Below are 23,591 nucleotides of genomic sequence, written 5' to 3'. Positions count from 1 at the left end.
CTTTGAAGCTGAAAGAAAATGGCACTAAAACACACTTTATTATCCAGATATCTCCTAGCTCATATACTTGTTCCACTGAAACAGCAGAGAGAACTTAGATAATGATCATATTCATTCAGGAAAACTCTTATTTTGTAATATCAAATGATCCCTTAAGTTCGGGAAACTATATCTAATGGCATTTTTGTATCTTCAGATAAAAGTTTCTAGTGCTTAAATAGGATCTTTAGTCTAAAACTATTGTAATTAAGAAATTTGGACAAATGTGAATTCCATGCTGTGCACCTAACTCACCCTTAGCCTAAATCACGTTAGTTGGTTGCGCTGTTTAACATACGTGTGAGTGTATTTGCGAGATCGATGTGTGTGTGCCTGTGTATGGTACAATACATGAAGGCCTGTAGGTTCCATGTTGGGAGTGGCATGTGGAAGTGGAGGAACCATCCCAGACAGATTTGTGGATCTCCTGCATCCTTAAGAGCTGGTTGGGACACACACTCTTGAGAAGGGAGCACCACTTGTAAAGGTCACTGGTCCGTGTCAAATGAATTGGTGCAAATTCTGTATATATGCATAAGCACACAGACACATTCAATCATGTGAAATACCAAAAACCATACTGTTAAAAGTATTTCCTCACTCTCATGTCCTTGTAGTTTATTACATATTACCGTCAACAAAGCAAAATGTAATTACAAATCTCCATCACTGTATTTTTAGGTTTCTCCTGCACAGCGCTTGCACTTTGCTTGTGAAATGTATTGTATTTATTATATCTTAAAAGGTACTTAGATCCCACTTTTACTTCTTCTTTGTCAGTGTACTTGCCACTTAACTTTTCCTTTGCTTCAATTAGTTGTAGCGGTCTATTACCTGTTGTTGCTTGTGTGTTTCTCTTATCAGTCTCCCGTGGCCCAAGTACTCATTTCCATTTGCCGCTTTGGTGGGTGGAACTTCTTTCATTGGTTTTGGGCTGCACCGTGTTTACTGTTCTTACTGTCGAATTTTACTTTGCTTGCTCTGGCTACACACATTGAAAGCGTGCTTGATTAAGGTAATGTCATCCTGTCACCACCATTTTTACTGAGCTTGTTGAAAACCTGGCGCTGGCCCAAGCAGTATAGCATCACTCGCATGCATTGGCAATAGCTACGTGCTCAAATAATGGCTCAATGTTATACTGGTAAAATATTTACCACTTGGGACATGCATTCTAAATGTGCTTGAGACATTGGGAGCATTCAATTGTATCTCACTATTGAGCCAAACTTAGGTTGAGCTACGTGGTTTCACTTCCTGTGCTCTTGAAGCGGCCAAGAAAAATGCCAGATTTTTATTTTTTTTCAAATGCCCGATCCTCCTGTGTCTTGATAAAGCCTCTAGTTCCAAAGCAAAGAACACCCGTCTGCAAGTATCCAATTATGGAAATATTAGATCAGTCATGACTTATTTTACAAAGCAATTTGACTGGTCACAGACCATATTTCACAAAAAAACATACAGTCAAGGGGATCAGACAATTGCGAAAGCAGCTGCAGAGTTTTTAGTCAGCTCTCTCTTTTGTACGCTTGGGGTGCAGGGAACTATATTGGATGAACCTCTGGGCTTTTGTTTGACTTTCCCGTAAGAATGACCAGCACGTAATATTCTTAAAAGTGCGAATATTTCGAAGGGAAGAGAAGGTATCATGTCATATCATGCAGCCATGGAAAGTTTGTCTGCAGACATGGTTGTAAAAAGAATGTCTTCTATATAGACCAGGACCAGGAGTGTTTCATCCACTTGTGCAGCAGCTACAGTGGCCCAGGGGCATCGAGGCGTGGGCAGGCCCATTTAACCCGGAATATCGCTAATTTTTACGATTCAAACAGTGACTGCAGTCCATTCCTTCCTTGTTTTCGTTTGAGTGGTCTTTCCCCACAGGAGTATCTGGTGTAAGACGCATGAGGCAGTTTGCAGTCCGCTTGGGCTTTCTCAGAAAATATAATCTGCAAAACCATCACATTTCTGAAAATCTCAGGATCATAGGGAGGGTTTGGACAAGTGGTGACCGGTGACTCAGGTTCTTGAAGACATCAATGGCCCTCCTTGCCTGTCCCATTAACACAATGGGAGTGTTGACAGCCTGATGGAAGGCAGCTGGCGTCTGATGCATTCCACATGACTGAGGCAGCCAGCAGTTCCAAACTTCTCCCTGCTCCTGTGGCTGTTTAAACAAGAGCACACTTCGTGGAGAACAGTATCCCTGCCAATGTCTCAGAAACTATGCATCTAAACTGTAGCATGTCTTGTAACTGTCTCTGAAAGAGAACAACATGTTATCCAAACCCTCAATTGTCATGTCTGTTGTTGGCACCAGTATTTTAGCTGTTTTTAGGTTCATCTTAATTTAATGTTGGGATATAACAATACTGACATAAATTACATTTATTTGTATTGTCTAAATGACGGTGCTCATAGGACTACAGATTGCATCTCCCTAAACAGCCCCTGCGTGGTGAGAGGGATTCCCTCTGCATCTTATGACTGGTCGTCAGAGAAGGATCAGTTATATATGGAGCGCGGCACTTCACTCCTATGGCAAAGGTGGGTGATCTTAGTGCTGTCAGTAGTGAAAGTCCTCAGTAAAAGAAATGTTTTCAAACTGGTGGTGGCTCTTGCCTTTTGCTGGAGCCTGTGCAATGAGATCTAGAGGAGGGCAGTGTTGACCCAAGTGGATTGCCTTTCAGTTTTATGGGTAATCTTGTGGGTTTGGTATGCTTTGCTTGGGCTCTACTTTCAGTTATGTAGGATGTAACAGAGTCTGAAGGCAATTCGGGCTTCATTTATTGCATATTCACACACACATGTTTTAATCATATTTTTGCACAAATGGTAAGTACTGTCGTTCTTTGTAGTGTTTGGATACTGTGCATCGATTGATGTCAGACCCGTAATGGGTGCTTTAGTTCGTGAACATTGGGGACTATATATGTTTAAGGAAGCAGGCGCGGCCGGTACAGGGGGGAGCTGAAGGGCGGTGGGGTATGGCTGGGGGGAAGTTGCTATACGACGGATAGGGAACATAAAATAAATAAATAAATAAAACCACTTACTTTGCACTCGCCGCATCGCCGAGTCGGCGATGCAGCGAGCACAATGCGGCGAGCACAAGGTAAGTGGTTTTATTTATTTTATTTTCCCTATCCCATCTAATGTCGACTCCCCCCCACCCTACCCCACAGCCCCACCAATCTTATCTGTACCACCCATGCCTGGAAGCAACAAACATGAAAGAAAAGTGGTCTGCAGTACTTTGTTTTATTGGAAAAGGTGATTGAGAAACTCATAACGTGGTATTTAAAAACCATGGAAACAATTGACAATCATCAGACTTTTTTTGACATTTCTGTAGTAGGGATTATCAGAGATGGATAAGCCACCAAAGGAAGAGAGAGGGCCTCTGTCGTAGTTTTTTAGCTTGTGCATGAGCCCTATACATGTTTGGTATACAAATCATACACTAAACATCACATAAGATATGATAAACTCTAAAAAAAGCAAAAAGGTTTCTTTCTTCAACATGTGGAAGCTTATACATTAATATGTCAACAATACACTAGGAAGTTCTTTATTAAAAGTGATGGTTTTAAACCATGAACTGTTAGTGAACTGACAGGCAAGGCAAGTGTCATGTAAACTCTGTAACTCCAGATTGTGATAGAGAAACATAATAGTCTATTAAATAAATTACAATAGGTTTTTGTACAACTGGTATTCTGAGCTCACATATATGAAAGTGCATCATTTAGATAATGAATAAAGGAAAGTTTTGCTGCAATAAAATATTTGTCTAAGATCACACAGTTTAAGTGAGGAACCCCAATTTATCCAGGGTTTCTGGTCTCACTTTGTACATATCAGCCAGCAAATGGCTATCTATTTGTCTTTCCTTGTGTTAAAGCTTTGTTTTTACCACGTTGTGGACTTTTCTGCGGTTTTTAATAGACTGCAAACTCGATCCAAATAGAGCTTAAGATGAGCACCAGTTACATTACACATGGTCAATTGTTTATAGCATTGGGGAGATTAAGCGATTTACCCAGAAGCACATATTTTTGAGCTGACATCGAGACTCAAATATGATTCCCCAGTTCCAAAGTTGAAAGCTCTGGCCGTAACGCAGCATCTAGGGTACAGGGAAGGAGGCAGGCAGAAGCCATATGAAAGTTTCGGTTGTTATGGGTTCAAGGTTCCAACGGGACCTAGAGCCGAGCCAGTCCAGGCTTCAGGCTTGAGCCTAACTCAATCTTTCAGTGGTTCACCCATCTCTAAGGATTAGTGCTGGAAAATGACTGAACTTAAGGCCAAACACATAATATATCAGTTGTATTTGCTGCATTTAGTTTCAACGTTCCTGAAGTTACTAACTGAAGTGTGTAGTACCCCTGATTTACTTTGTTCCCTAATTTCAATCTTTGCTCTTTACCACACATTGTTTTGTGTCTCCCATTTGTGTCCTTCAGAAGCATACAACTGCTTGATTCTTTGTTATGTGTAGGAGGCACTTTCACTTATAAGCCAGTCCTATGGGCATCAACCGCGGCTTGTATTTTATATGAAAGTAGATGTTTCACTGCTTGTGTTAAGTTCCTTCAGATACATGAGGACCTTCAAACCCATACTGGGCATAGCTACTGTTGGTGCAGCAGGCACAGTGCACTGGGGCCCAGACTTTTGAGGGTCCCATTGAATCCTGGTCCCCCAACAGCAGTCCAAGGGACTTCATTATATAGGGTCACTGGCCTAGAGTATGCAATGGTTTTCCAAATTAGTCATGAGTATTAATCTCTGATGTATAGACATCGTGTGACAAACTTGTAAAAAGCTTGTCTCAATGCAGGGTACAATCTGCCATAAATGGTTCTGGTCTGCTAAGACCCCCGGAGACACCCAAAAACTATAAAATACTATTAGAAGAATGTATGTAAGTGGCTGCACTACAGTTAGATTTTGTTGAGTATAGGCTTAAAGTAGAGCTCAACATCAGTACTTATTGTCACCTAAGGTATGTGCCACAGATCTGAAGGGTCCAATATTATGGTGTGTAAGTGGGAATGGATGTTCAAATAGGCGAAACCTATTGGCTTTTCCAATGCTTGTTTATTGGTTGGGACTAATTATCAGTACCCTGGTATAGGGCTCTGTATGGCTTCATCTCCTAGAACTAATGGAAAAACAGGAACATTGGAAGTTCTTGGGTAGGAGATTACTGTGCATTGCCTGGTGTGCCCTGAGTGTAATGAAATGTGGAATTATAAGAGAGTTTGGAATACCACACCCAATTCCCCTACTAATATCTCATTTTCCTCCACAGTTTCACTGGGACATTACCACTGCTTTCAGCAGACAAAGGGTGTAGAAGACCCACAATAGATCCATAGTTTTACTCTTCATATTGTGTTCTTGATGGGGTGGGTAACACGTAATGAGCCTCCAACTATGGCAAGGCAGCTGCATTGCCTTCCTATCCATTTGAACTTTCAAATATCTGAACTTTCAAAATGACTTAATTAAGTTGAATGGTAATGTGAGGAAACTGGGAGGCATATGTCCAAGCCCCCATCGCCACCACAACGTCACTTTTTCCGAAGTGGTGGTAGTGATAGGGGCTTAGCCTTACTTACAAAGCAGCATTAAGCCACTTAACATGGCGTAACCTTGCCTTGTAAATCAGGCCCCCTTTCACGCTATGGTTAGCGTGAAAGGGGTGAGCAGTGGGTGTTGTGGTGGGTGTTCCACCGCAACACCCATTGGTTTTTACGCTGCCCCCTATGTACAATGGCAGTGTACATAGTAGGCAGTGCCAAGATTAAAACCAGGGAACACCTGGTCTTAACTTGGCAAAACGAGGAGAAATGCATTATTTCTCGATGGTTTTTGCTTTTTCAATGTGTGCTACCTTGTGGAAAAGGCAAACTGCGATGGATTGCTTATGTACAGGAAGTTTTCCTTCCTGTACATAAACAATCTGTAAAATAAATGCTGTTTTTTGACTTTCATGTGTGCTGCATGAAGCAGCGCACATAAAAGTGACAACATGGCATTTTAGGATTGTTTATGTGCTGGGAAGCAACACCTTCCTACACATAAACAATCCTCCCCTGCACGCAGACATTCTTGCATTATGGTGCAAGGGTGCCTGCGTTTGCGCTACGCTGCTAAGTGTAGAGTCAACGCAGGGGGAAATGCAAGGCTGCACCATATCCTTGTAAATAAGGTGCAGTCTTGCGTTTCAGAAGTGGCTAACGCCTCACTTCGCCATTTTCTTGTGCATATCCCCCTGTGTGTCTATTTAATATTTAGGGATAACCATGGATTAATTAAGGAAGTCTGTAAAAACATTCCAGAGGTTTTACTGAGTATGTCCAAGTTCCTAACATGTCTTAATTGTAATATTTTGGTTGCTACAGTTAACAGTTTTCTGGAGATTGATAGTGGGCATGCACCAAGAGATGGAGTGGTTTGGATGGACTCGACTTACTCCATTTTAAGAGTAAACTCAAAACTTTACTCTTAGTTTTAATCAATTAATCCAGCATTATCAGACATCTTGCTTCCACTGATGAATTTTGTTTTGCAAGCCTAACAGTAGTTCTAATGACCTACCTTAATTTTAAATATGTATTGTGTTACATTTCAGATAACCTTTTGTTGTAAAGATTTCATGTTAAAGCTGTGTTGTGCAAGACAAATTAGAATAAACTATGAATCTAAAATAAGTGTTTGCTTATTTCTAATGTGGCGCTCACATCATCACACTTACAAATGTTAGCTGTCTTTTTACATTGAAGATGTTTATATTCAAACATTCTATTTTCAACTTTTAAGCAGAGAAATGTTCACAACTGCTTCAAGGGCGAGTTATAAGTCCTTTGGGAACTGAAATAAATATCAAATTGCCAACAAAATGAACAAGAGGCACTTTCAGCAAACTAAATTTGGAGGCAATCATATGAAAGTACTCAAAGCAGACAGGAAGTAGGATACATATAAATTAAAAAAGACGGTGGGTGTCCATATATCCCTGTTGAATTTCATTTCTGGTTGGGACACATTTTGTCTAATCCTCATTTCCATTTTCACACTTTATCCTTGTGTGGTTGTAAACGAGTTGGAACATGATAAAAGACCCAAGCAAGCCCCTATTGTGATAGTTCGAATCACAGCATGATCCGCAGATACAAAGGCTCGTTTGTAGTAAATAAAGCAGCAATATTATATGGTGCTTCCCGTGAAGCCAATAACAACAGCATTAAAGAGAGATTACTAGTGGTTTAGTGGTCTTAAAAACAAACTATGAAACTAGGAGCAAGCCAGCTATCTCAAGCCATGCTTCTGTCGCCTCCATTACGAGAAACCTCATAATACCAATGATGCCAGGAAAAGCAGTTACGATTTACAAAAGGGGGTGGTGATGAACAGAGTGTCTGAATTGAGCAGACCACTCTTACCCAGTCCAAAGATCAGGGCTTGATCCATCACCGTTATTTATCTCACTGCCCCATCCCAGCTCAGAATCTGGCTATATGCAAATCAGTCTGTCCCTGGCCCAGTGCATCATGGGAACAGGGCAGACTAAACTACCAAGCCAATTCTTTACCAGAAAGGAGACAAGCTACCGGGGACCGGTTTCTGGCATTTCAGCCTCTTCGGCCCGGCTTGCTTGAATCCTGATGGAGCAGTGAGAAAGGGACTCATGTCTGAGTATACCCTGCCACACCTATAGTGGCCAAAATCGATTTACAAAAGGGGGTGGTGATGAACAGAGTGTCTGAATTGAGCAGACCACTCTTACCCAGTCCAAAGATCAGGGCTTGATCCATCACCGTTATTTATCTCACTGCCCCATCCCAGCTCAGAATCTGGCTATATGCAAATCAGTCTGTCCCTGGCCCAGTGCATCATGGGAACAGGGCAGACTAAACTACCAAGCCAATTCTTTACCAGAAAGGAGACAAGCTACCGGGGACCGGTTTCTGGCATTTCAGCCTCTTCGGCCCGGCTTGCTTGAATCCTGATGGAGCAGTGAGAAAGGGACTCATGTCTGAGTATACCCTGCCACACCTATAGTGGCCAAAATCGATTTACAAAAGGGGGTGGTGATGAACAGAGTGTCTGAATTGAGCAGACCACTCTTACCCAGTCCAAAGATCAGGGCTTGATCCATCACCGTTATTTATCTCACTGCCCCATCCCAGCTCAGAATCTGGCTATATGCAAATCAGTCTGTCCCTGGCCCAGTGCATCATGGGAACAGGGCAGACTAAACTACCAAGCCAATTCTTTACCAGAAAGGAGACAAGCTACCGGGGACCGGTTTCTGGCATTTCAGCCTCTTCGGCCCGGCTTGCTTGAATCCTGATGGAGCAGTGAGAAAGGGACTCATGTCTGAGTATACCCTGCCACACCTATAGTGGCCAAAATCGATTTACAAAAGGGGGTGGTGATGAACAGAGTGTCTGAATTGAGCAGACCACTCTTACCCAGTCCAAAGATCAGGGCTTGATCCATCACCGTTATTTATCTCACTGCCCCATCCCAGCTCAGAATCTGGCTATATGCAAATCAGTCTGTCCCTGGCCCAGTGCATCATGGGAACAGGGCAGACTAAACTACCAAGCCAATTCTTTACCAGAAAGGAGACAAGCTACCGGGGACCGGTTTCTGGCATTTCAGCCTCTTCGGCCCGGCTTGCTTGAATCCTGATGGAGCAGTGAGAAAGGGACTCATGTCTGAGTATACCCTGCCACACCTATAGTGGCCAAAATCGATTTACAAAAGGGGGTGGTGATGAACAGAGTGTCTGAATTGAGCAGACCACTCTTACCCAGTCCAAAGATCAGGGCTTGATCCATCACCGTTATTTATCTCACTGCCCCATCCCAGCTCAGAATCTGGCTATATGCAAATCAGTCTGTCCCTGGCCCAGTGCATCATGGGAACAGGGCAGACTAAACTACCAAGCCAATTCTTTACCAGAAAGGAGACAAGCTACCGGGGACCGGTTTCTGGCATTTCAGCCTCTTCGGCCCGGCTTGCTTGAATCCTGATGGAGCAGTGAGAAAGGGACTCATGTCTGAGTATACCCTGCCACACCTATAGTGGCCAAAATCGATTTACAAAAGGGGGTGGTGATGAACAGAGTGTCTGAATTGAGCAGACCACTCTTACCCAGTCCAAAGATCAGGGCTTGATCCATCACCGTTATTTATCTCACTGCCCCATCCCAGCTCAGAATCTGGCTATATGCAAATCAGTCTGTCCCTGGCCCAGTGCATCATGGGAACAGGGCAGACTAAACTACCAAGCCAATTCTTTACCAGAAAGGAGACAAGCTACCGGGGACCGGTTTCTGGCATTTCAGCCTCTTCGGCCCGGCTTGCTTGAATCCTGATGGAGCAGTGAGAAAGGGACTCATGTCTGAGTATACCCTGCCACACCTATAGTGGCCAAAATCGATTTACAAAAGGGGGTGGTGATGAACAGAGTGTCTGAATTGAGCAGACCACTCTTACCCAGTCCAAAGATCAGGGCTTGATCCATCACCGTTATTTATCTCACTGCCCCATCCCAGCTCAGAATCTGGCTATATGCAAATCAGTCTGTCCCTGGCCCAGTGCATCATGGGAACAGGGCAGACTAAACTACCAAGCCAATTCTTTACCAGAAAGGAGACAAGCTACCGGGGACCGGTTTCTGGCATTTCAGCCTCTTCGGCCCGGCTTGCTTGAATCCTGATGGAGCAGTGAGAAAGGGACTCATGTCTGAGTATACAGTTACTGCATCAGAAATATTACTTTTTTACTTTCTCCTGCACTTAAGCAGGTGAAAAATCCTGGTGAAAGTCCAGCTCAAAATGAGGATTAACCAGAGGAGTCAGACCCAGAATTACTGATTCAGACAGTAATTCTTACTTCTTAGTGGACCATGAGAGTCCAATTTGTAATGGTTTGTACTTTTCCAACCCTTAGAGTTACCAATTCCACGAAATTAGTATTTTCATCAGGGATGGAGAAAATCGGATGCCTTTCCCAGGCCACTTGTAATGATAACCGAAGTGTGACATCAAATCTAGATGAATATGGCAATAGAATGTCTTCCACAGATATCGGTACTGTGATGGCATTCCTGCACTTTTTTCTAGCCACAATTGGGCAAAGCTAACTCCCAGACCATGTCTGGTATACAATCCGTCTCATCATTTTGGCAGTATCATCAGCTCTATATTATTAGGCAAACCAGTGAGTGGCTGAGTAAATGTATACAATTCAATAGTGGCAAAGGTGCACATGCTTTCTTGCTGATGGTATTTTGAAACGCACTGAAGGCTGGTGTGGCATCCATTTGTGATGTTCAGCATCGCTGTCATTTCTGAGGGATCGGAGGTGGGGTATCTGGGAGTGTTGTTAAGTCTGTCTCCTTCTGACAACATCAACAACCAGTACGACGGTAACTAAGTGACAGCAGCACTTACAGCAGCAGCACAGCACACACTCTCTGTGGTAGTGCCACGACTCTTTAAAAATACATCAATTACTGACGGTGCACTGAGCAGCGTGACTGTACTGTAGACCCGGCCCTGATAATTAGGTGCCGGTGCTAAGCACCGGCAGGCCCCGGCACAAATTAAGCCCTGTAACCTGCCCTTCTATAGTAAAGCAGTGATTTTACGGAAGCTGTATACTTAATAAATCTTTCGACATTCACACGCCTGCTTGATAATCTTCGAATTTACAGTTGGATAGATGAGGAACACTAAAAACTTCAACCCAGGTGCTAAGCTTACTTTGACTTTGCAGTGTTATGGTGGCACATTGAATACTTAGACTGTCAGCCAATATTGTTAAAACCTAGCAATACATGACAGCCATCTCGTTTAGTACAAAGGAGGCCACTACAGAAGAAAAACTGGATCAGCAGATTATTCCAGTTGTAAACAACTCTTTGTTGAACCTTTGGTTACAAATTACATATCTTGTGTCGGATTCAGGACTTACATTTTGAAATTGTTTCTTAAGCTGGTTTATACATAACTGATTTACTGACCAGTATTATGGAAAACAAAGGTCATTTTAGAATCGTTATGAATTAATGTCAATATAAACAATTTGGCACGTGTTGTATGCTTGTAGGGCACCTCTGCACACCATCTAACATGTTGATTCCACTGGGTGTATGAGGAAGAAAGGCTCTGACTATCAGGACAATAGTTTAATCTTCACGATGTTAACTTTGCCTGGTGGTTCTCCTGATTTTTCGCCATGTTGGCAAGGTGTGAGGGGCCTATGGACATCACCAGCAGGTCCCCAAATCTGCAGACCAGATGCCCTTCATAGACATTTTGGCATTTATTATGTTTTTGGGGAGACACTTCATATTGTCCCAACACTTTGTAGCTTTGGGGGAACAGTCCCTTTACGTTTTTGTCCAGGTTCTGCCTGATGGTTGCTATTTGTTATTTTAAGTGCATTATATGCTTCAGGAGGCTGTGCCTACTGGCCTCTATTTGTAAATTACTCCCAGTGATGAGGGGCAGATTGGCTCTCTATTTACTATCTTTAATTGAATGTAATTATTCGTGAATATTATATACCTAATATTTGCAGCAGTAATCATAAACACAAGACGCTGTGCAGAATATTGTTTGTATTCACATTTGGTCCACTTGTCATTACAGTAACACTCCAATGAGCCAAATCACCTTTTTTAATTTGTATGGAACAGTGACTGCAAGATGGAAATGGGTGCTGCACACAGAGAAGGAACACGGGCAGCCCAACCCACAGCATTTATGCTCCTTCTTCCTTGCTCTCAAGTTCTTTTCTGAAAGGACTGCACATGTTATAGGGCATGATTACGAGTTCTGTGGTCAATTGGACCGCTGAACCCATGGTTGAGGCGGTGGTAGTCGGGGACCGCCGCTCCAGTTGTCTGACCGCCTTATTAAGAGTTCGGCGGTCAGTCCATTTTGCGACTTCCTTAACCGACAAGTATCCGTGATCTCTAATGGTGGCGAGGTGGTGTGAGGCCACAGTATGCTTGTTGGTGCTGCTGCGGCACCACCAAGCATAATCCGAGATTTCTCATTGCAACCCTGTCCACAGCGGTGAGCCTGCCATGGAGAGGATGATGGTGAGGTAACTCTGTGGGCCCTTAAGGGGCTCCTGGTGCCTCTGTGCTGAGGGATGCATGCAGGGGCACACATGTTTGCCTCCTTGTATGTGTGCAACCCCAGTTCCTGCACAGAACGAAATATCCAACATTGTGCATTTCAATCTGTGCAGGAACTAGCTTTGGAGCTCCCATTGTGGTGACTTTTTGAAAGGCACCAACGTGGGAACGCCAAAGGACCGCTCACCAGATCATGAGGAAACTCATATTCTGGCAGGCAGCCAGCAGCCCTGTATGGCAGTGTGGGAGCAGGGTGGTGATGTGGCAGCCCACTCCCACACTGCCAAACTCATAATCAGCCCTAAGTAAGAGTGGGCCTCTCATGTTTGTTCCTGCCTGTTGTCACATGGGTGCTAGTCCTTATTGTGTTGTCTCAAAGGAAAGCAAGGCTGGATCTTCCCAGAATACCCCATGGAGAAGGAATCTCTGATACAACCTGGTAGTTGGGAATTGCAAACTTATAGGATGTACTGTCACTAATTGGCAGCGTGCTCTTGCCCAACGGCTATCGAATGGAAATAAGAGCTTGGATACTCTTTTGACAGACCTTGCCTGCTTACAAGCCCTCAACCAGTGCCCAAAATCTAGAAGCACACACAGATAGCACTAAGAAGCACCCACTACCTCCCATGAGAGACTGTAGGAGAACTGCATCACAAACTACTATTCATAATTTTTTCATGGGAAATCTCAGGGACATCAAAAAGGTTTATTTTGCCAGTTTGACAGGGCAGTGTAAACTGCACTCACAGGCTCTGCAATGGCAGGCATGGCGCATGGTTAAATGGCTACTTAAGTGGGTGGCACTATCAGTGCTGCAGGCCCACTAGTAGCAGTTAATTTACAGTCCCTATGTACAGGGAGTACCACTTTACCAGGGACGTATAATTAAATTAAATATGCCAGCTGGAGATGAATTAATATTACCATGTTTAGGGGAGAGAGCACACACACTTTAGCACTGGTTAGCAGTGGTGAAGCGAACAAAGCCCTAATACCAGCAAAAACAAGGTAAGAAAAGTGAGTGATGCAGGCAAATAGTTGGGGGGAGACCACCCCAAGGGTGTCAGGTCTAAAAGAGGGATTCTCTTGTTCTTCCTTAGAAGTCTCCTAGACAATTAGACTCCAGTCACAGTAGGAGGAAAAACATGTTTTGACCCTTTTGGGTAGGGGATTGCCCAAGAAGCTGAAGATAGCCCTTCCTGGTGGCAGCTGGGTCCTGCCATGTTGAAAAAAGGGGATCCTCGATTATTTGAACTGTAAGGATTAGATGAAGAGCTGCAAAAGAAAGTTGAGGAACTGTCTAAAAACAGGTGGTATTGGGTGGTAGATGTTCTTCAATCACTATTTACTGATCATGATAAATTTGACACCTCAAATACAACCTCCTCAGAAACTTCTGGACCTGAAAGACCTCACCTGAAGAAGAGGACCCTTCTGGAAGATGGATCCTGATTTCTGGCTCCTGCTGGAAGAAGAGGACTTTCTCAAGACCTCTTGAATCCAATTGAGACCCAAATATTTGAACTTCTCTCCCAGAGGCAAGTGGTTGGCCTACTGTTTACCTACTTCAGGGACACAAAAGCCATAACGGCTCAAGACTCCTGGAGTACCTAGCTGATTAAAGAGGAATAGATCTGGCAGGAAACCTGAATGGAAAGAAGCTTTGTGCTTTGCCCACAAGCCTTCCCTTCGGACCTAGACTCACAGTGGTTGGCCTGAAATTGTGCCTTGCTCCCAGTCCAGCGCAAACTGTTGTTTTTCCATAGTGCTTGAATTTTTCTAGGTACTTTTGCTTTAAAACCTTTACAAATCATATATCTTGTTCCACTTAACCTACTTTGATGCTCTTTGTGTCTTTTTGCTCATTTATAAGTTTTTTATTTTTCTAGATCGCTTAGGGAATTTTATTTGCATTGTGTTTTATCCTTTAAAATTTCTGGTACTGCTTAACCTTAACAAGCACTTCTTAAGTGGTTTCCTGCTGCCAGTGCTTAATTTCTAAAAGAATAAGTGCTGAAGCCCACAGTTGTACTAAGAAGCCTGCAGCCAGTACTATTGAATGTCAGTATGTTGAATGCCAAGGCTCCGTAGTCTTGATTCTACCTTAAGCCTCTATAATCTTCACAAAACACTCCCTGTCCATTATCTCACTCTTGAAAGTTCCTGCTTTATCCTTCTGACAGTTGTTCTGCCTTTTCTTTCTTCTTCGTTCCCCTCTGGGTTTGTTTTCCTTCTTTTGCTCTGGGTCAAAGTCTGATGAGGAAAAATAACCCCTTCAATGCTTCTGACGGCCAACCTCCGTCGCGAGCACTCCCTCCGTAGTGCTGCACGCGTCCGTTGGCTGACACAGCCCCGCCCCCTCCGCCAAACAGCCGCACCGCAGCAGAATTGCCTCCCGGTTAAGCGGATAAGTGCTGATTCCCATAAGTCAGTGTCGGCCTCACCTGTAACCAGTGGCCTGGGGCGTCTCCTCCATGTGGGTGGAGGAAAGTCGCCCACTGCTTTCTCGCTGTGCGAGAACCAGTAACATAAAATGGTATAAATACCATTTTATGTTACTGGTTCTCACACTGTGAGAAAGCAGAAGGGTTTGGTTGGGAGCGGGTGGGTGGGCGGTCCTGCAACAGGGCAGAGTAGGAGTGGCTAGCCCAAATAGTGCTAAACTCCTCCTAAGTGATTTAACCATGTTGACATTCATATATCAATGTCTACACCTCAGGAGATGTCCATGCTGGACTCAACCCTTTAAAAAGTTCTTCGTTAGACATTAAATAGGGTTCAATATCAAGATTTTGAGTGTTCCTGTTAGCTGCAGCACTCCCTATATATTAAAAAAAGGACATTTTAATAGTATTTTATAGCTATGTGCCACCAACACAAGTAGCTCCATGAGGATGGGGTCATAGCACATGGAAGCACAAGCTATGGTGATAGATTGTGACCAATTTACATCCAGGCCACTAAATGACTTCCAGGAAGTAGGACAGCTATGTAGCTACAAATATACATGTTTGAAGTCTTGGCCTGGAGGTGTAGGGCCGGACTATACCAGTTTGCATAATCACAACAGAAGTACATTTATGAATAAATCTACCCATATAATTGTATAATGGAGCACAAGAAGCAGACCCAGCCCTTTTAGAACGATTACTTGAGATTGTAAAAGTTTACTTTAGACTTTTACCGAAGTGTAACCCTGAACTTCAGCGAAATCTACTTTCTTGGGCAGGGAGTCGGGAAAATTCACTGCCAGAATGATTTTGGCTCTTAGCAGTCAACGGTAGCAATGCAAGCGCGTTTCCAGATGAACAGAGTTTATTGTGGATGAAATGTGTAGGCCGGCGCTAGCGCGTGCCAAGAGCGCCCATTATGGGGAGTAGGAGCGCCGTTGTTCCCACGCAGCAGTGAAAGAGAGGGAATATGACTTATATTTAACTGCATTTTTCGCATGAAATGAGGCCATTTTATGTGTCTGCTCTGTCGTTTTATGGACAGCTCTAATAGGTTTTATGTGCAGTAGAAATGCGCTGCTTTCGCTCACAGACGCGACGCGGCACGGCACACACATGGCACCGACCCCCCTCCCGGTAGAAAATATGTTTCTACGCCACAAGCCTTTTCCTAGTGCATCACTAAAAAGTTGCTGCTGCTGTGGTCAGCTCAGGAAATTGGCAGTCGGAAACCCTACAGACGTCCCTGCCCCTAGAGCGACCAGAGAAAATATTATTTTTCATGCCACCGTTTTTTTTTCAAACTGTAATTTTAACAAAGACATTAATTGTGGACCTAAACATGGAATAAAGTGCTTAAATCAAACTTTTGTGTCATCATTCTAGTCGAGGTTAAAAAAAATGCATATTAAGGGAAAACGTTGGAAATCCAACTAATACAGGGCCTTGTTTGTAACTGTATCTGTTTACTCTCTGGGGTCCTTAAAGACGTGCATAGAAGCATCTCATAATTATTTGTACGATAGGTCAGCAAGATTGCATTCCCACTGCAGTACTGTTCGGCCAACCTATAAATCATAACTAGAAGGGTGACAAGAATTCACGTAATTTGCTTTTGGATAATTACATAAAATTCCGCAGAAATTACTACATTGTGGTGTGAAAAGCGTACTTCTCTCGTTTTGTTCGTTTCAATAGACTTTATTCAGTCATGATATTGACCATAAATGCACAAGATAAAAATACATTACAAGCAAACAGTAACCTCAAAAATGTCATAAAAATTAACGGGTGACAGTCTTAAACAATGGAAAGACGTCTATCATATTTAAAATCAAGGATTTGAAACTTTTATAAATTATAACTCTTTCTCAATTGAATAGCAGTAGAAATATAATTAAAAACAGCAGAGCAGATTGAGGTGGCGGCTAAACGTTTTAAACAGGTCATCTCTTCTTGATAAGATGTAAGGTGCTCCTACTTTAAAATTGGGCATAAACAACGAGCTCTCAAAGGGACATATTTACAAGTGAATTGGCGGAGTCAGGCGTTAGCCTTCCTGGCTTAATGCCTCACTCCGCCACTTCAGAACCACAGGGCTGCACCATATTTACAAGAAAATGGTGCAGCCCTGCGTTTCCCTCTGCGCTGGCGCTACACTTAACAACCTAGCGCTAGCGCAGGCACCCTTGCACCATAGTGTAATGGTGTCTGCGTGCAGAGGAAGATTGTTTATGTGCAGGAAGGTCCCCCTTCTTGCTAATAAACAATCTTTTAATGCTGTTTAGTAACTTCTATGTGTGCTGCTTAATGCAGCACACACAGAAGTTGCAAAGCAGCATTTAAAAAAAATTATTGTTTATGTGCAAGAAGGGGGACCATCCTGTACATAAACAATCATTGGCCTTTTGCTGTTTTCATGTGTGCTGCACAACACAGCACACATGAAAACAGCAAAAACGAGGAGAAATGCAACATTTCTCCTCGATGCGTCATGGTAAGACTAGGTTTTCCCTGGTTTTAATTCTGGCACTGCCTCCTATTTACACCTTCCTTGTATATAGGGGGCGGCCTCAGAATCAATGGGTGTTGCCGTGGAACGCCCACAGCAACACCCTTTGTTCCCCCCTTTCACTCTAAGCATAGCGTAAAAGGGGGCCTTATTTACAAGGCAGAGTCAAGCCATGTCAAGTGGCTTAACGCTGCTTTGTAAATAAGGCAAAGCCCCTATCGCCACAGGAATGTACTAAAAAATGATGTCCCCATGGCAATAGCGGCTTGTAAATATGCCCCAAGGTGTGGTACAAAGTGCAAAAAAAAGCTCCGTAGATTAAGGAGAAATATCATCGCATGGGCAACATGGTAGAGATGCAAACTTGAATCCTGTGAGGGAAAAAACAACAAAAAAATGAATTCTGTTTAGTCTCAGCAGTGGTTAAATAAAAATCTATATTCCGGGGATGATGGAGATTGGCATATTATTGAGAACAGTGGCATGTCTAAAGATCTCTTTATTATGTCCTATTCTCTGTGCAAAATATTTTTTTGTTTTACTGAGGCCTTAGTTTGTAGGCCATTGTTGTCTTGGGAAGCGAAAAGTGTTGTTAAATTCAGGTCAATCAACGTTTTCATGACGTATGCCAACAACAGAATGGAACTGCTGTGACTTAAATGTAAGCAATCCCCCATGATGCTCCTGGAAAGCTCAACCTCAGGGTGCTCCATTTTTCAACCCAGAGTGAAAGAGGGGCAATTTTTACTTGGTCTTCCAGAAAGCCTGTGCCCAATTCACTGTGTAAGATAAGCCTTGACATAGATTTGGGAATAGCTAGAATCCTGCAAAATAACTTGTTTTCCATTGCCTGCAATCTCTCTAGAGCAGAGGTCTTCAAACCTTTGGATGCCGAGACCCCCCTGTCAACATTTTGAGATGTAAGGACCCCCTCCTGACAAAAATGTCTAAACCCGTAGGCAGGGCTGCTGGAATTGAAGCGGTGAGGACCAAATTACGCAACAGGCTTGACTAAATTGTGTGGGTAGAAAATGTAAAAGATGTTATGTAATGCCATATATTTTAGGATAGCATTGCTTCATTATTTTGAAAATTTTTACACACAGTAACACGGAGGAAAGATTTCACCCCATCAGTACCAGTTTATAACCAAAACACAGCAATTAACATCAAAAAGATTTCTAGTCAACCTTTGTGCAGGGCCTTCCACTCCGCAGGAATACGTGCTGCCACATTAGAAGCTCGCCTGGCCCTGGCCGGGAGAAGCAGGGGTCCCTTGAAACCCTGCCGGTTTTGTGCAAAGTTAAGCAGTTTACCCAAGCAGCTTTCCTCTCACCCCCTCCCTTCCATCCCTCTCTCCTCTCCCAACCCCGGATCGCTCTCTCACTTTGCAGACCATTTACTTTCACCCTTTTTACAACTTCTGAAATCTTCCCATTCAACCTCTCACTACTGAGAGCAGGTGGAAATGTCAGTGTAGCAGTCCCCCAAATCAAGGAAAACATATCGGTTTTTTGTCTGGGACTCGTTGGTCCGCATAGTTACTCCCCATGCAAGGAACAAACACATTTAGTTGCTGGAATACCAGCTGAAAACAAGATTCCACACACTCTCCAGGGTCCACTGCCCCCGTACCCACCAGCATCACCGCATAGGTTTAATCTTAAAGCTGCCCTGCTCTGTAAGGTGTATGGGGGTGATAGGGAGGGGCGACCAGCTACCCTCCCTGGCCTAGCTCCCCTGCCCTAGAGAAGGAGTTTGTAAGCCCTCTCTTGCGAGCTCCTCCCTGTCCGGACCAGAGGATCTCTCTGGCAGCAGACCGCAAGACCAGATCCACTGGGTCACGCTGTGCCTCTGAGCGCCTCTGAAGGCGGACGCTCCGTAGGAAAACAAACCTGGGAAGTGACATAAATCCGCATTTTATCTATTTATTGATGTTTATTGTGCAAAAGAAATGCGCACTTCTCCTTACAAAGGAGGCACTTCTGCCTTGAAATGACAAGTTTCAACTTTGAAAACACCTTTCATCCTTGAACTGCAAGCACCGCCCCAAAACACACCTTTCATCCTTGCACTGCAAGCATCACCCAAAACAACACACCTTTCATCCTTGCACTGCAAGCATCACCCAAAACACACCTTTCATCCTTGCACTGCAAGCATCGCACAAAACACACCCTTGATCCTTGCACTGCAAGCACCGCCCAAAACACACCTTTCATCCTTGCACTGCAACATCGCCTCAAAACACACCTTTCGTCCTTGCGCAAGCAAGCCACGCACAAAAACACACCTTTCTACTGTAGAAAGGCCAGTTTCTCTTGAAAATGCGCCTTTTCCATTGGGGAATGCACACGCATTGTTTCAAAATACAATTCACGGCTTTGAAAATGTGTATTTTGCCTTCAAAGAAGCACATTTTTAAGTTCAAATTACGCACTGGAAGCTTTATATTTTTAATCAAAAGGGTTTCTTTATATTTAAAGGGTAGTCCGTGATCCGTTTTAACATTACAATTAGGAATTTTACTTTTTGACTTTTTTGTTTCAGTTACTGCATGTTGCATCGAATACGGCTTTAGGGACGGTGGGGTGTCCTGTTCAGCCTGAGGAGGTCGAGGGGGAGGTCAAGTGCCGCATTTGTTTATCAGGATGGAGAAGCAGCACTGCAGACTTTCACCTCGCCCAGTACTCAGCCAATAGCCCCCACCCGAGGCGCCCGGCATTAGCATGAGAATGCAGCCTTGGGTTTCTGGTGGCCGGGCACTCACTGGACTGTGCTGAGGGCCCCCCTGGAACTTGCCCCTCCCCCAGCAACACGGAGCTGCGGGGGCATGTGTTACACCTTTGGCCGAGCCCCCAGCAGTCCAACAGCCCGGGCTGAGACAAAGGACGGGGAAAGAGGGCGGGCTGAAGCCCTTGGGCCTTTAGAAGTATGACTTGGAAGGCGCGACCCCCTTTGAATCGGTCCACGGCCCCCCTGGGGGTCGCGCCCCACAGTTTGAAGACCCCTGCTCTAGAGCTTCCTAACCCCACACACCAGCTCTGTACGTTTCTACTTCAAAGCTTCTCCTCTTCTAAAGTTGAATTATCTCCTTAGTTGGCTTATGGACGCGTTTTTTTGCAAATCGAAAAATTGATTGCACACTACCCCCCATCTTCTGTATTCTTTGATTTATCAACCTGCCCCATGTCAAACCAGCTTCATACAAAATGTCTATGTAGTTAAACCGAGAAATCCTAGAAATTGCAGTCTCTGCATTAAAAAAAACGTTTTGATTCAGTATTCCTGGGTGGGACCACAAGTTAGGATGAACGATTTTTGATGGTTCACTTTTAAATTTAAATTAGGCATACAATTGTTAAAACCATTTCAAAGATTTTGGAGGCTATTTGCTGTTTGTGCTATTAAATCTGCTTCATCTGCATAAAGAAGAACTGGGATTGGGCGGGAGCCTAGGGATATTGTTAAGCACAAACCCAGGGCTGTATCGAAGGAATTAATATAAAATAAAAACAGAAATGGGGCCAACAAACAGCCTTGCCTTACCCCTTATAGCACCTTTATGGGACATGTACACTCGTCATGATGTGTGTAGCATACTTAGCATACTTAAGTGGTTTTGTCCCAGTGTAGGCCCCTAATAAGATGCAACATCTTTCTCATTTTGGACTTGAAGATGCTCTTGCTGCAAGAAACCTCTTGCTTTCTGGGTTTTTTTTTTTCTCATGCTCCTGCATTAAGCACAAAGGCCCAATTTGGAGAATTTTATAAGTACCAGGTATGATGTAAAATGTCATAAATTACACCAGCGTAATGGCAATTTCCCCTGGGTCTAGTATTAACTCTGAATTCTGGTTGGGTTGGATTATTTTTAGGTCTTGCCTAGGCAGTGCATGTGCTGTCTCGTCGAGACATGCTGTATACAGTATAGCGGGGAAGCTCCGCCCACTGTCCTCCTATATTTACCTATCTTTTTAAATGGCCAAAATTTTAAATGCTGCATTGTAATTGGGTTCGGTAAGTTAGTCCCGCCTCCTGACGACCATGACGTTATTTATCTCCTTCCATGGCTATCAGCCCCTTTACTTTAACAACTCTTTTGTTCCCCTGACTCCCCCGTTCCCTCCCGCAATCCGTGACTTCTCTGCCCACCCCCACCTCTCCACCCACTCCCATTCCTACTTTCTTGGACGCCCGCATTTGTATTTACAATGCAATAGGACTAGCGTAAATACGAGTCCTATTTAATTTGTAAATGCTTGTAAATTGGCTGCCTGCATTCGCACTCTATTTTGCCTGACCTGTCCAGACTCTCACATGCGCGCAATGCTTTACATCGTCCACGAGTGCTAAAAGTCTGTTTCTGCCTCTTGTTTTGTTTAACTTCAGACTGGAAGTTAATTGTCACTGGAAACGCACGCCGTTCCTGATGGAAGGAGCTCCAGGTCAGTGTAGGAGGGGTGAGGGGCTGCACTCCATTTTGTAGGGTCAGTGATCAGGTTGGCACTGCGATGTTCTCGTGACCATCTGTTGAATCAGACATACGCTCTCCCGCTGCAATACCTGGTCCCAACCACGTCTTGCATTCGCCAAGTTCAGCTACTTGTGGAAAGACAGGCATTCGCAGCCCGTAATTATAGGCTTTTTGCTTTACAGCAGTCATCCAGCGGCCCACAGGCGCTTTCTTCTGAATAATATACGTATTTTGTGAAGTTTGAACCTGCACTGCTGCTCGCAATGCAACTCATTTGTTTACAGGGAAGTAGGTTTTCGAAGTCGGGAGAGTTCAATGTGCAAGGAGTCTTTTTTATTTATGTTGACATTATGGAAATATTTCAGTATTTGTGGCAGGTTCCGACAGATGTGGCATTTCTAGGATATTTTCAAACATTAGTCAAACTGTGGAAATTATTACTGGATCCACTGAAAACACGGTGTGTGGCAGGGGTGAACCCGCTCCACAACACGCAAGCATGTAGACTGACATCGACCTGGCAATAATATAAAATGCAATTTGTGTGTTTTAAATGCATCTGTTTTCATTCCAAAACAGAGATTGTGCTTGTCCTTTCTTACTGCTGCTTTCTCTTTCCAGAGGTAAGGCTGGCCTCCCTGTCTGCGTGGGCACCGTGAAACTGAACCAGGGAGCTGTAATTCCAGAAAGCGATGCTTAGGGCCTTACAAAGCACAGGCCATGGCATTCGGTGGCCGGCAGCACTGCACCCTCTGTAACCACCAAGCAGTCTGGCTCTTGCTCTGCCTTTTTCTACCCTCCACCCTCTTCTTTCCTCTCCCCCACCTCGCTGCCTGTGGGAAGGTCCGCGGTCCCTTTATTACACCAGTGAGGGTGGATTTAGCAGCCTCTTCTGCCATCCACGGCGCTTGCTGAGGAATTGTTGATTCACAATTGCTCAGACAAATAACCCCTGTTAAATTAATACACCTATTTATACAGAAGGGAATTATAGTCGGGTAGAGTTGGGATTATCTGTAGGTTAAGTGACGTTACACCGTTAATGAAAGTGCGAGCAAAAACACAGAGTAGCAGTGTGTGAATCTGCTTTTAGACAGTTTGAAGAAAAATCAAATTGTTTGAGCCATAAATCACGAGCTTCTTCATTCTGGAAGCAAATAAAAAAAAACACTAGGAAAAAAACCCTGGACATTTGGGTACGCAGAAAAGAAGTGCTTGTGTGCACAACAGATGTTCCAGCAGGGTGAGAACGTCCACAGCAGTCTTCTCAAGAATGGGCCTAAAATTAAGAACCTCTAATAAAGGCACGTGTTTTGTGAGAGGTGGGGTTACAGTCACTCCAGATGTGGTCAAGTCGCATGTCTGGAAGCTGCGCTTGAGGTGTTTTTCTAGATAAACAGATGTGCATGCGCGGCTTGTCAGCCCGATCCAGCATCTCCCCCCAAAAGGGCCTGAGGCTGGAGGCTTCTTTTGTTTTCTTTTGCTTCACTTGTACCCTGCAGGTGCAACAATTAAGAGAGACACCCATGCCGATATTTTTCCATCTATTGTTACAGAATTAAAACAGCAAATGTAAGAGAAATACGCTTTAAAATGTGTTCTACCTCTGCCATAATGACCCCGACTGATTATTAACCCTTGCATGCTTGTGACGGAACCGTTCCATCACAAGCCTCGGGTGAGCTGTGCTTGTGACGGAACGGTTCCGTCACGGCCCGCTCGCCGCGCCTGCGCGGCGCGAATTCCGCGCCTGCGCTGATGAAATAATGGGCGGGCGGGTTCGTGACGGAACCGTTCCGTCACAAGCACAGCTCACCCGCGAGCCGTGACGGAGCGGTTCCGTCACAAGCACGGAACCGCCGCGCGGCCGCCCGCCCCCTTAGCGCTGCGGCGGAATAGCCGCCGCAGCGAAGGGGTTAAAGTGACCTCTGCACCT

At 44.2% G+C, this 23,591-nt stretch overlaps 1 protein-coding gene across 1 annotated transcript in view; it reads right to left on the bottom strand.

Annotated features, from left to right (window-relative positions):
* LOC147685167 (myosin light chain 1, cardiac muscle-like) overlaps positions 1 to 23,591 on the bottom strand; it is a 269,006-nt gene that overhangs the window by 157,003 nt on the left and 88,412 nt on the right. The window lies entirely within an intron of this gene.

Source organism: Lissotriton vulgaris, chromosome 10 (genome assembly GCF_964263255.1).
Source record: "Lissotriton vulgaris chromosome 10, aLisVul1.2, whole genome shotgun sequence".
NCBI classification, from domain to species: Eukaryota; Metazoa; Chordata; class Amphibia; order Caudata; family Salamandridae; genus Lissotriton; species Lissotriton vulgaris.
Note: the sequence above shows the minus strand (reverse complement) of the source record. Positions and strands in the feature narration are given on the sequence as shown.